The sequence below is a fragment of the Camellia sinensis genome, chromosome 2 (genome assembly GCF_055761805.1).
Source record: "Camellia sinensis isolate YWXY chromosome 2, ASM5576180v1, whole genome shotgun sequence".
Classification (NCBI taxonomy): domain Eukaryota; kingdom Viridiplantae; phylum Streptophyta; class Magnoliopsida; order Ericales; family Theaceae; genus Camellia; species Camellia sinensis.
Genome location: NC_138962.1, coordinates 25,765,273 through 25,780,116, shown reverse-complemented (window position 1 = coordinate 25,780,116; position 14,844 = coordinate 25,765,273). Strand labels below are relative to the sequence as shown.

At 32.1% G+C, this 14,844-nt stretch overlaps 1 pseudogene across 1 annotated transcript; it reads right to left on the bottom strand.

The window, feature by feature from the left end:
* Positions 1-469: 469 nt before the first annotated feature.
* LOC145819923 (protein SEH1-like) lies at positions 470-6,981 on the bottom strand (annotated as a pseudogene). The gene is made up of 6 exons (XR_014360707.1): positions 6,666-6,981; positions 5,486-5,597; positions 4,925-5,025; positions 4,449-4,526; positions 3,949-4,102; positions 470-964 (listed from the first exon to the last, which is right to left on the bottom strand). The product of XR_014360707.1 is annotated as a protein SEH1-like (transcript).
* Positions 6,982-14,844: the final 7,863 nt, after the last annotated feature.

The window sequence follows — 14,844 nt, the reverse complement described above, 5'->3', positions numbered from 1 at the left end:
TCCTATGGCTCAAAGATCAATGGAGGAAGAGCAGGAAAGAAAAGAATCCGTTGAAACCGAAGCAACCAATGTTTGCTTCTTTCGCGTTCACAACTGAAGCCATGAAGTTGTTGGAGGAAGAGCAGTATCTTAAATTGAAAACAAAGTAAGAGAGGAACTGCTCTTCCTTCAACAGCTTCATGGCTTCAGTTGTGAACGCGAAAAAAGCAGACATTGGTTGCTTCGATTTCAACAGATTCTTTTCTTTCCTGCTTTTCCTCCATTGATCTTTGAGCCATAGGATATAAGGTGGAGGTGACCTTTTCATTTGAGGGCAACCTTTCTTCTTCTTGTCTTTCTTTTCTAGCTCTCTCTTTGCTCTGTTTTCGAGAAAACGTAGGAAAATTTAGAGGGAAAACTAAACCAAGAATCATCGACTCTGAACCATCAATCTAGGTTCAGTTTCTGAGAAAATGTAGCAAAATTACCCTTTCTAAAGTTCTTTCATTTTCCCTACATTTTCTCCGCAACCAAACATCGTATTGAAGGGGGGTATTTAAGGGGGGGGGGGGGAGAACCATGGTGGGTTTGAACTCTTTCATTTTTTGCAACTTCTTGAGCTCTGTCTAAAGCTTTTCTCACTCTTTCCCACTTGTTTCAAGCTCCTCCTCCTTCATCTTCAAAGTCTCCCCTCTTACCTTCAATAGCTCCTCAGTTTGCTCCTTCTCGATCCTCAAATGTTAAAGCTTTTCGTGCATTTCTTGCAACTCCTTCTCAAATGATTGATTTTGTTGTTGTTGTTGTTGTTTCGCTTTCATCCCTGCTTTCTTAGTTTTCTTGGCGGATTGAGACTGTGAGAGGCTCTCATGGTTTTCTTTTCCAGCAGAGTCCTCCAATGGCGGCGCAATCGGAGTCGGAGAGGGTTGAGAGCTCACTAAGGCCAAAATGTTGGCCTCATTTGATGATGGTTCTGCTGCAATGGTTGCTATAAGAGAGAGAGAGAGAGGGGTTTAGTTCTGAAAAAATGCACATGAAATGATAATTGTACAAAGTAAAAATTTGACTAATATAATACAAATAATTTGAGTAATATAATACAAATAAATATATATTCAAAAAATTGTACAAAGTAACGTAACAGCATTGTGGGCCTATTAATTGAAAATAAATAATTTACCAAAATTATTGTTAATGATTATAACGTTGCTACCGTATCATTCTGGTAAAAAAAAAAAAATTCAACTCTGGTAAAAATTTGTATAAAATTAATGTAAAAAAAAAAAAAAAACTTTTTTTTTTCTTCATATAATTACCAAGATTCACAAATCTAAAAAAAAAATAAAAAGATTCACATATTACAAATCAAAGTTGAAAACCATTATAATCAACTAAAACTCATTAAATAATAATTAATATTCTAAAAACACACATAATTGGATACATACTATATGAACACACAATAATATAAAGTTTTTTTTTTTTTTTTTGGGGGTCTTTCAAGCACATGAAATGCCATTTGAAGTGGTGACGGTGAACTGCTCAAAGGCTAACTTTCTTATCACCGCTGCCGCCGCCATCAACTTAACTCCAGCAAAATTCCGCTGCCACTCTTCGACACTTCTGGAATGGTTGAAAGCGGGCCTGACCCATCGAAAATAGCAAACAATGGGTCTTGCGATCCTGGTTTCACTTGTTTTGGGGCCAAAAATAGATCGAAGAAGTTTGTGAAACGAGCGAGAAAATTTTGAGGATTTTTTGGAGATGGGTTGTGGAGGTTGTTGCGGCGGCAAAAGTGATGGCGGGTGGTGGTGATCGGATAAGCGAGAAATGGAGAGGGTTCTAGAAGAAATGGCAGAGTGAAGTTGGCGTTCGATGGATTTGAGCTCGAAAGAGTTGTTGAGTGCGCTTCCACAATCCATTACGAGAGAGTTGTTGGGTTTGTGATTGTTTTGAGTTTCTGATAGAAGAACTTTCTAATCCATTGTTTGTTTGTTTCTTGAGAAAAAAGAGAGAGATGTAGAGATGGTTATATATCTTTAAAGAGAGAGACAGAGGAGGAGAAGTTTCTTGGTTAGAGAGAGAGCAGAAGTTTCTTGGCTTTATGGAAAAGTTAACACCATAAGGTAAACAAGTAAACTATACAATATACCATAAATCAAAAGACTAATTGGTTTGAAAGAAAACTTTCAGGATTAAATAGAACAACATTTTCCCAAATGAAATTTTTGGATAATTTTTCCTAATGTAATATATGAAGATATTATAGCAATAACTAAAAATGATAAAAATATGATCTTTTTTTTTTTATATAGATAAAATGTGTGTTTTTTTGTTATTTTTAATTAGATGCCACACTCACCCCTATGATAGTCGGGACTCTAAATTTTGTTTAAGAAAAAAGTACTTAAATAATTTTATTTCATAAAGTATGAAAGGTCAAAATTTTCATCTTTAGTAGACATTCTAAATTTTATTTTTACTTTTTTTCATTTTTCTAGTCAAGTGGAATGTAAAAGTATAATTTTTGTATGAATTTAACTGATTTTTTTTTATACTAAAAATCAAAAAAATAAATCTAAAAAAATAAATCCAAAATATTCCCTTGGGTCTTGTTTGGTCCAGTTTATTATAGGTTAAAACTGATAATAAAAAAGTAGAATTCAACTTTCAGATAATCAACTTATTTAAACTATGTTCACCTAATAAAATATAAATAAAAATTACACTAAACAATCTAACACAAACTTTTCAATTAAAATAAATCATCATTTAGGGTGTAACAAACACTCCTTAGTCGGCTGAAATAAATAGGGTCGACCTAGCCAAAACCACGGCATTATAAGAACATTAAATTCTCTTAAAGCAACTTTCATAAGTTTTATTTTTATTTTTATTTTTATTTTTTTGGAGTAGCTTTCATATGGTTAACATAATAATAATAATAATAATAATAATAAATATTTAATAAGAGAAATGGTTGGTCCATAAGACTTACCTTTAAGTTCACGCAAGTTTATCAAAAACAACACAACACAAGATTACCATTTGCCAAAAGGTAAATGTTACACCGTATATAACATGCCTTTTATAACTTTATGAAAAAATTATTCAAAAATTCCATTTGGGAAAATGTTTCTCTATTTAGTCTTGGAAGTTTTCTTTCAAAATTATTAAAAAATTAACACCATACCACCAACCCACCCAAACATTAGGAAAAAATCACAACTAAAATAACATTCAAGGGTAAACAAGTAAACTCCACAATCTACCATAAATAAAAGGACTAATTGGCTTGAAAGAAAACTTCCATGATTAAATTAAGCAACATTTTCCCAAACGGAATTTTTGGGTAATTTTTCCTAAATTAATATATGAAGATACTATAGCAATAACTAAAAATGATAAAAATATGATCTTTTTGTTTTATAGCTAAAATGTGTTTTTTTTTTTTTTTAATTAGATGCCAAACTCACCCCTGTGATAGTCGGGACTCTAAATTTTGCTTAAGAAAAAAAGTACTTAAATAATTTTATTTCTTAAAGTACAAAAAGTCAAAATTTTCATCTTTATTAGACATTTTAAAATTTTATTTTTACTTTTTTCATTTTTCTAGTCAAGTGGAATGTAAAAGTATAATTTTCGTATGAATTTAAATGATTTTTTTTTTATACTAAAAATCAAAAAAAATACTAAAAAAATAAATCCGAAATACTCACTTGGGTCTTGTTTGGTGCAGTTTATTATAGGTTAAAACTGATAATAAAAAAGTAGAATTCAGCTTTTAGATAATCAACTTATTGGTAAGGGAAATATCACCCCTAAAAACATTATAAGCGAAAAAAAGAAAAACTTTACTCCACTATATATCAAAACCAATCAAAAGTCTTTTCATCACCTCTCTCTCTCTCTCTCTCATATATATATTAGCAAAAAGAATCAAAGAAGAAGGACATACCGAATTTAACATACCTTGGCAGAATTGAGTTGCATTACATTCGAATTGAAACCAAGAACAAAGATCAATTGCTGGCTTTCACCTCTTTGTGGAGTCCAAGAGACATGCAGACAAGCATGCAGCCTTTCCAAATTTGGAGACGGAATCAATAACATTCTAAAACTCTGCCTAGAGAAACAATTACAAAATATTAGTTTCGGACACATATTAAAATATGTATGAGTCAAAATACCAAAGAAAACCAATAAGCATTATACATGTATATTATGTACATGCATTCATCACATATATTACATATTGTAGCATAAACAGTGCAGCTTGGTGGCAATGCCTGGCAAACACTGTTCATCAACTTAATACTTGAATTTAGTTGCCTGAGATGGTTAACAAATACATAAGAATATCTTGCACCCTTGTCCAAGTGTTGATTCTGCAACACGTCACACGAGTATTTGATTTATTTTTAAGAGTCCATGTAATATAGGTTGTAACATTATAGAATTACAAAGAGCACCTGAAGTTGCCAATTCTTCAGTTTCAATGGGCCTAGGAGCTCTTACACTTTCATGTGGCTGTTTGAATATGCAGCAACCTGTAAAGGAAGTAAAACAAAACACCATAGCAAAATATGCCATCATCAAAATGAAAATTTACAATTTCTAATCATACTGTGTTGCCATAGAACACTACAACTAAAAGGATAGTGAAATAAAAATTTTGATAAAATTAGTGCCTTTTAAAAAGCAGCTTAAATTATAGAAACATATAGAAGCTTGAAAACCCCAAAACCATTTAGAGCCAAAAAGGGCTTGGAAACTCTTTTTTTTTTTTTTTTTTTTGATCAATAGGCTTGGAAACTCTTTTTACTACAAATTAATACAAAAATTACCATATTTTCATTGACAGGGGCTAGCAAACTTGATTCCCCATATGCAGTTCTAAGAAATTAAATGAAGAAAAATTGAGGTGATACCCATTGCCAATACCTACCAACTTCAAACTTGTGAATGAGACTCCAAATTGCATATCTAGCACTTGATTTGAACTTGTCTCAAAGCCTTTGCAAAGCTTCCATTGAAGGGGTTTTGTATCTATAGAATGACAAAACAATGTTCAAAATAACAGTGAGGCTTTTGTTCACAGGCCACAAAATGGGAGGCTCTCCAGCATACTAAGCTTGAGTAATATTTTTCCTGATTATTAGACAGGAAAATGGGTACACAAACAGAATTTTTAAACAGAAAACTCATCTACAATGATGAGGTAGTTGTATTTTTAATCATGAGCCACAAAGATGGGTGTTTTTGGCTTAAAATGAAAAGATTACAAAAAAAGCATATAAAAATCTATCAGAGAGAAGAGTAAAGAGAACAAACAATGAACAAACCAAAATGAAACCCAGAGCAAAGAGTTACCTACAAAGTTGCTCCTAAGATGAACATATTAAATGCAAATGAAAAAGAATTGGTCAATGTATAACACTGCCTAATTTTAGACTATGATACTGGGTGTAAATAACATAGAAAATGCATTAGAAAATTCATTGGATACCTTCAGCAACCTCCTCCCACAATGACAAAGTTCCATCTGCACAAATGCATGCAACTCCACCACCATATTCTGAAGGAACCCAAACAACTTTCACAATGCTCACTTCATGAACCTATGAGAAGCCCAATGTAAAAAATGCATATAAATAAATAAATAATCAAGAAAATGATGACCAAAAAAAAAGAGGAAGAAGAAGAAGAAAGGAAACATATATGAAACTCTGACAAGTTTGAATCACAATGAAAATTCTATCGCCACATCATCATGTTTAAAAAAACCAATTACCAAAATGTAGTTATAATCTATAACCATGAATGACAAAAAGATGATAATTGTGTGAGAGAATACAAGAAAAACATGAGATAATCAGGGCAAGAACTGCAATCAATACATGCAAATTTAACTTCATACTCAATGAGCAAATGATGCACCACTGAGTAGACTTGTCTTCCCTTAAGCCACTTTCCTTGTCACGTACTCATAATTTTAGAAGCAACTTTTAGTAACATTTCAAACTTTTGAAATATCACATTTCTATCATGCAATTTGGAATATTTATAAAAGAGTTTTGCATTTTTGCCGCTTCAAAATTTAATATAATTTTACTCCAGCGCCTCCAAAATCTAAATAATTTTATCTTTGCTGCCCAAAATTTTGAAAATTTTCATTATTTTTATTCAAATTTCAGTAATTATAAAAATGAATTAGTGTTTTGGCCACCCCAAGCCTTTGAAAAATCTCATCACTTTCATGTAATTTTGAGTATATATAAAATAAATTAGTATCCTGGTCCCCGAAATCTATATAATTTTACTTCAATTTCTCTAAAATATAAATAATTTTGTTTTTGTTTTAACCCCCCCCCCCGCGGGCACAATTTCTGGGTCCACCATACAGTTCATGTAAAATAATTTAACAGTGTATAATGCAATAAATGACAGCATGCTCTTTCCTATCTGATCTTTATCGCCTTTGTTTATAAACAATCCTCAGCATCATCACCATTATTACCCATTCTCAAACTAGAAATGCCATATAAAAACCCTATGGAATCCAATTATTCAAACTTCGAATTCAATTCAGACTAAAAGGATTGCAGATTATTATCCAATCAAAACCCATATATATACACACACAAATTGAAAATTTTAACAAAGAACGAAGCTTACGAAACACGAACCCTGGATGTAGAAGTGCAAGTGAATGACGAAGAAGCCGGGTCGACTGAGTCGAAAATGGCCAAAGTTCCATCGATTGAACCAGTAGCCAATCTCTCGCCACAGTAGTTCCATGAAGAGCAGGTCGTGCCTTTGTCAAAGGTCACCACAGACTTCTCCATCTCTCTCTCTCTCTCTCTCTCTCGCTAAATTTCGATTTCTTCTTCAGTGATCGCAGAAGAAAACTATTTCAATGTTTCGACATTGATGGAAATCCAAAACTGTTTCTCTAGGGTTTTTGTCAAAACGTTCATTTTCGCCGCATGTGCGAATTTACCTAAGAAAAATGGGTGGGAGTACTGAGTAGTGCGACCATTAATGTTGTGGTGCGGTGAGACCTGCTGTTACAGTGTTACTGTGTCTATTTTTTTTTTTTTTTTAAAAGTATATGTCACATTATTAATAATTACTTTAGAACACTATTTTTAGTGGTCTTTATCATTACCCTTTACCTAAAAGTAGTCATGCATCTTTGCATTTTTTTATTTTTTTTTTATAATAAAAAATAGTGGGTATACTTTGATATTGTAACATTTTCATATAGCATTTTTTTCATTTTAAGATGTTCTAAAATATTAGTTCTATTTGAAAAATTAAAATACAAATATTTAAATTCCTAAAATTATAATGTAGAAAGGTATTATTAAGTGTATTAAAATTTAAATTTAAATGTAATGATTATATGTCTGCTAAAAAAGTTAGAATTTTTCAAAATGGACTATTAAAATGAAAGGAAAAAAAAAAACAGTAACGAAAAAAAAAAAACTAAGGTTTCAGCATTTTAACAAAATAAATCACAAATTTTTAATTTTTTTAATTTAATTCTAATATTTTGATTTGTTAAGTAAAATTAATGAAAAAAAATTATTTTACTTATTAAACTCAATATAATTATATATATAAAATATCATTTTTATTGAATTTAGCGACTAAAATATCATTTTTTTTTTTTGTTGATTTTACTTAATAAAAATTGGTAAATGTTTAGATTAAATCAAAAATTTAGGGTTTAAATTGGCAAAATTAAAAGTTTGGCGTTTATTTTGATATAAGGGTCAAATATTGGAGTTTTTTTTTTTTTTGGTAATTGTCCCATTTTTTATTTTCACAAAATGAAAATTATATTAAAAAATCAAAAAGTTTATCCTTATTTAAAATATATATATATATATATATATTTTAACATGATGATATGGTAAAGCTAGCTAGGGTTAAAATCGATTTTGTCTTTCATACAAAATAAAATTTTATTTTATAACAAATATTATTTAAAGAAAAAAATTGGTTGAAATTGATTTTATTTTAAATTTATTTTTCATATCTAACAATAAAGTTAAATAATATAAAATTTGAATATATACATATAATGTAAGGGAAAATTACTTGGAAGTCCTATTTAAAAGAAGAGAAATCTATTTAGGCCCACAACTTTTTGGATACTCTCAAAAGTCCACTGTATATTTTTATTCTTTATTCTTCTTTGTGCATTTGTTCTTCTCTGTTTCTTTCTATTCATTTCCAATGACTGGCAATCCCGCCTTACTTCTTCTCTTTCTCTTTCTAACACATAATCATTAGCGATCGACGACCACCATTGATTGGGATTCATCGGCAACCACCGACCACTGATTCCTTACTTCACCCTCACCTACAGTGAAGGAGACAAATTTTCGGTGAAGAAGATGAGCAGATCTATTTAAATCTTATGTAGATCTACTTAGATCTGCATCAGATCTGATTCGATATATCATTAAGGGAAGAACTCTTCCTTTACTGATTGGAATGGTATTCCTTTTATTGCTTGCACCTACCTGAAGGAAGAGAGATCCTTAATTACTGATATCGAGAAAGCAAGAACGCTATGAGTGTTCGCTAATGTCAGCCCTTTGATTGCTTACTTCGCTATCCAAGTGGGATGAGACTTTGCGAGAGTTTCCAAATAAGCAGGAAGGGCTGGAGAACGTATTACCGGAGCAGATCTACTTAAATCTTATGTAGATCTACTTAGATCTACATCATATCTGAGTAGATCTGCATGAGAACGGACTAGATCTAAACCAAAAATAGTTGCTGGAGTACAATCTTCTTTATATATCTGGTTCTCTCTTTCGATCTCTCAATTTTTCTACCTTTTCTTTACTATACACTTATATTTTCCTATTTTAATGGAGAAAATTTTCAAATTCTAAACAAATTTTTTTCGAGTTTTAGTTACAGGTGGTGAAAACTGTCAAATTTTACAATTTCAGTTTTTTTTGTGCCAAAATAAATCATGCTTTAAAACTGTAAAATTTGCAGTTCCATAACATTCTTTAGAACTGTAAAATTTTGCAATTTCATAACATGTTTTTCAATTTGATTAATAAAGATAAATGATTAATTGAATCATGCTTTGAAACTATAATAATTTACAGTTTCAAAACTTATTTTTCAATTTGATCAATATTGGAGATTATTTGCTTAAATCTTACAAAAATTAAAAAATAATATGTATTTTTCCTATTGTTATTGTTATTTATTTATTTATTTATTTTTCAATTTATCAATATTTAGCACATTTTGTTATTTTTTTTCACTACAATTTCTCTATTTATTCTTTTTTTTCAGACAATATTCTAGACATTCCGATGAATATCTGACAATTTTCTTGACGTCCAGCGAACATTCTGGATATTTCGGCGACTTTCAATGATGTTTAGAACACTCTGGTGATATTTTGGCAAACTTCCGGCGATAATACGATGAACTTCCTAGTATGTTGAACATTCTAACGAGTCTCCTGTCATGACCCAAACCCGCCCCTATGTATTAGAGTCATAACCAGCCAGTAATCATGAGATTACTCACGGCCTCAGTCAGAAATCAAGCCATATTTAATAATAGGGGGGCCAAACTGCGAAAGCAACACATACAAGAATTGTCCAACGAGCTGTGCATATATGGTTTAATCAAAAACTTTTTCATATATATGAAACAACTCACACCATGCAATATTTACATTATGTATGTACCACGTGCATCCAGGATCATTTTATAGTTTCAACACCAAGTTCTAAGGTTATACACAACTTTGGTCATACACGACCATAAGAAAACAAAAACAAAAGTATAACAAAAAGAAGGCCTCTGCATGAGGCGACCTGGGTTGACCTCACAAAACTTGGTTTCTCAACGCTCATTGCGGCTGGGGTTGGACATCCCGCTGCTCACCTACATACATATAAATACAGAGTGAGCTAATGTCCAGTGAATAATACCAGAGTAAAGAGGTTAATGAATGAGTTTCATTCACAATGAGTCATACTTATAAATTAAACATTTGAACTACTATTTCCATTCACATACAAATTTGTAGATCACAACAAAGCAAAACGACCTTGGGTCCAATACATCATTGCCATATACACAACGACCTCGGGTTCAACTCAATATAAAACAAAATGACTTTAGGTCCACCTATACAAAACGATCTCGGGTCCAATACTCATTCATAGACCAACTTTAGGTCTAATGGATCCATGTACCAGGGACCACCGGTCCTCTATATCATTTTACTAAACGGCCTTAGGTCCACCATTCTTATATTCATGATTATGTGCATATGATCGTGATCACATCCACACTCATATTCAAAACAACCTTTGGTCCAATCAATTATTTATTAAAAACGACCTTTGGTCCAATTTGTGTATAAGATGACCTTTAGTCTATCTTGTTAAGCATTCCAACCGACCTTGGGCCCAATTTGTGTCCTCATCAAATATACCAAACGACCTTAGGCCCAATCTGTGTCCTCGTCAAACATGCCAAATGGCCTTAGGTCCATTTCATACTCATATATAAATTACTTCACACACTTTATTACGAATCAAGTGAATAGAATACTCATTCATAGAACAAATTCATAAAGTCAGAAATTTACTACGTAGGTAACATTTAGAAAACAATGTATACATAAAAGTATCCTTACTAAGATATTACTCACAGTGTTCCAGTGCTTGATTCGTCCTTGCGCTTGACCCTACATATTTCATAACACATTGGGTCATAATACAATCCATTTCGTTCTTTAATTTGCTTAATGTTCTTAGGCTTCTTCCATGCTCTTTAATTCATTTAGTGTACTCAATGCATGCCTAAGAGTGCTTAGAAGTGAAAAAGAACAGAAAACGAAACATAAAACGTCTTTTCAAAATCTCTGAAACAGGGCCCTTCGCTCGAGTGGGGATTCAAAAAGAAGGGAGGTCGCTCGAGCATAACTTCCGTCGCTTGAGCAGTCTACAAAAGTACTGGTTGAGTGAATTTTCCGCTCAACGGCCGCTCGAGCGGAAAACTAAGTAAAAAGTGTCCTCGCTCGAGCGCTACTTTGGTCGCTCAAGCGATCTGTAAGATTTTGTAAAACTTCTAGAAGCTCGATTTCCATGCTCGAGCGACACTTTCCTCGCTCGAACAAACAGGTCAAATTCTGGGTTTTTCAGAACTCTATTTGAAGCTCAAAACTTAATTCCAAAAGTTCAAAACTTACATTTTTAGTACAAAAACATAGAAAACATTATATAACACGAGAACATAGGCAATTTGAGTCTAATTTGCCCAAAATCATGGTCCAAATCCCAAATCATTTCACATTCTTCTTGACAACTTCATAACACAAGCTATCAAACTTCATATCTTCAGGGATGATGCATGCATGTAAAATATAGACTCCAATTTCATGTCAAATGATACAAATGATGGTCACAATCATGAGATCTAATAAAATTATGCATGCATGTATAATTTGACACCCAATTCTATATATTCAACATGCCTCATGCCAATTTATACAAGTTCATGAAAATTCTTTCATGCATGGATATATATTGCCTTCAATTTCATCATACACTGTTGAAATCTTATTTTTGATCACCAATTCTCTTGAGTTCACATAATTTTAAGCTTAAATTCATGGATTAGAGGTTGGTTGCTCACCTAGAGGCTTCAATCCTCTCAAATATAGCTAAATCTTGAGCTAATTCACTTAGTTCTCCAATTCCCTTGCAAAATCTTCAATGTTGGCCTCTTTCTCTCTCTAAATTCGGCTCACTCTCTCTCTAGAGTGCCTATTTTTAGGTTTTGAGCTTATGTAATGAGCTTAAGCACATTTAGCTTCTAATATACATTCCCATAATCAACCTTAATTAGAGCTAATTTAATTGTGCTCAAATTAATCAATTTAATCTAATTAATTTGATTCAAATCAATTTTTAATTAAATTTCACCGTAGGCTCTAAAAATCATGCAGAATGCAAAAACACAATCAATTTTAGTTTATGTCGCCTCTACAGCCTCCAATTTAAATTTTATAATGGAAAGTCAAACAGATTTTCTTACAATGAACAGATATAAATTCAAAGACACCCATAATTATATAATTAGCATTCAAAATCATATTAAGTTCATAATTATAAGCATAATTAAGATTAATTAGCATAAACTAGAGTTGGGTTATCACATCTCCGGTGACCGTCTGACGGAAGTTAACAGTAGTGGGACATAATAGCATTTTTTAATTTATATATAAAAAAATAGATTTTTTGATAACAATTAAAAATAGGACTAATTACCTAAAAGTCCTATCTACATATTGATAGTAACTTAGGTCCTGTATAAAAAATTTTGAACCAATAAGTCCTATTTAAAGATAAGAAGACATTTTTGCCCTTCAATCCAAATAGTTGTATATAAACTAAGAATGTTCTCATTTTTTCAAAAAAAAAAAAAAAATTTGAAAATATTAATAGTTTTGAGAAATTTCTCAATTTTTTTCATGATTAAAATTGAAAATATTATAAACTAAGAATGTTCTCAATTTCAAAACAGAGAATAATTTCAATTTATAATTATCAAAACTAATAAATTTCTCAAAATTTTTCTAAAAATGTTGTCAGTTTTGAGAAATTTCTCAATTTTTTTTCATGATTGAAAGCGAAAATATTATAAATTGAGAATGTTCCCAACTTAAATTGAAAACAAGAGAAGATGAGAGAGAAAGCTAGAGAGAGCAAGCCAATGATTTTGATCAATTCAAGAGATAGGGTTGTCACAGAGAGAGAGAGAGAGAGAGAGAGAGAGAGAGAGAGAGAGAGAGACAGAGTTAGGAAGAGAGAAACTGAAGCATCTCATAAAGGAGATTTTGTGGGATGTAACAGGGTGATTCAAGAAAACAAAACTAAAAGGTACAAAGTGAGGATGCAAACAAGGATTTGATGCTCCATTAGTGGAAAAAGTAGTGCGTTCTTGAACATGAAATCATCCTCGATGATTTCTTCGTTAGAATGACACAGGAAATGGAAGGTGAACTTCAATGACGGAGCCACGGGCGCGAGTGACATAGGTATGAATAGATTTCTTGACAGCCTGAAAGGTGTAGTGGAGGATGATGACGGCGTCGCCGTTCTGGAATCGGCCTTCGGCGACAATGGAGGAGGTTTTGGAAGGATAAATTGGTCTATTAAAAATTAATGGGACTTGAAGGAGCAAATAATTTTAATTAGGACTTAATGAATTATAAATTCACAAAATGAGACTTGTATGTAAATGTCCCTTAAAAATAAATAGGATTAATTAGTGTAAGTATTTTGTTTTGAGATTATATAGATTTTAAACTTGTGTATGCCCCCATAATTTAATGGGGAACTTACTGATAAGTCCCATGTACCAAGTTCAAAACCCAGCTAATCCCAAAACAAAATACTTGCACCAATTAGTCCAATACATTTTTAATTGTTACCAAAAAATCCTTTTTTTTTTTTTAAATTTACAGACACTGTTCACATCTTACTACCGTAGGACTTCCGTCAAACGGTCGCCGGAGACTCGTCGGAATGTTCAACATCGCTGGGAAGTCGCCGGAGTATCAACGGGAAGTCGCCGGAGTTTCGCTGGAAGTTCACCAGAGTGTTAAGAACGTTAATGGAAGTCGCCGGAATGTTCAGAACGTTCACTGGACGTTAAGAACATCACTGGAGACTCACCGGAATGTCTAGAATATTGCCGGGAAAAAAAAAAAAAGAATAAATGGATAAATTATAGCAAAAAAAACATAGCAAAATGTGCTAAATATTGATAAACTAAAAGGAAAAAAAATGAAACGACAAAAAACAGCAACAATGGGGAAAACATATGTTATTTTTCAATTTTTGTAAGGTTCAAGCAGATAATCTCTAAATAGTGATCAAACTGAAAAGTAAGTTTTGAAACTGTAAAATGTTACAGTTTCAAAACAAAAATTATTAAGCATTTATCCTTATTAATCAAACTAGAAAACATGTTATGAAACTGTAAAATTTTACAGTTTTATACCATGATTCATTCCAGCACCAAAAAAATTTGAAACTGCAAAATTTTACAATTTTCACCGCCTGTAACTAAAACTCGAAAACTACTTGTTCAGAATTCGAAAATTTTCTCCATTAGAACAGAAAAACAGAAGTGTATAGCAGAGAAAAAAAAAAAAAAGAGATCGAAGGAGAAAGGCGCATGTAGAGAGAGGATTGTACTCCAGCAACTATTTTTTGTTTAGATCTAGCCAAATCTGATGTAGATCTACTCAGATCAGAGTAGATCTACATCAGATCTAAGTAGATCCACTCATCTTCTTCGTCGGAAATATATCATCTTCTTCGTCGGAAATATATTATCTTCGTCGTCGGTGAGAGTGAAGTCACGAGTTGATTTCGATGGTTGGCGGTTATCAGTGAACCTCGATCAATGGAGAAAGACATGATCACCGGTCGTCGTCCATGACAAAGATGATGAGAGAAAAATGCAGAAAAAAAAACAAGAGAGGAAGGGAAGCAAAAAACAGAGAGAGAGAGAAAAAGACTTTTGAGTGTACTCAAAAAGTTATGGGATTAAATAGTGTCCACATATTCCACATGAGACTTGTGGGTAATTTCCCCTAATTTAATTTGTGGGTCTTACCGGCCCGCAAGCATTATTATTCCAAGTCTTATCTTATGGGCCTTAACTGTAATTTTAAATCCTAAAAATTATAGGTAAGTTGGCGAGATTTGAGCTGATTTCCACCAATATTATAAGTTGTTTCACAATGCTGGTATTGTTTGGTGTCTAAATTTTTTTCACCTTTCGTGTTTTATT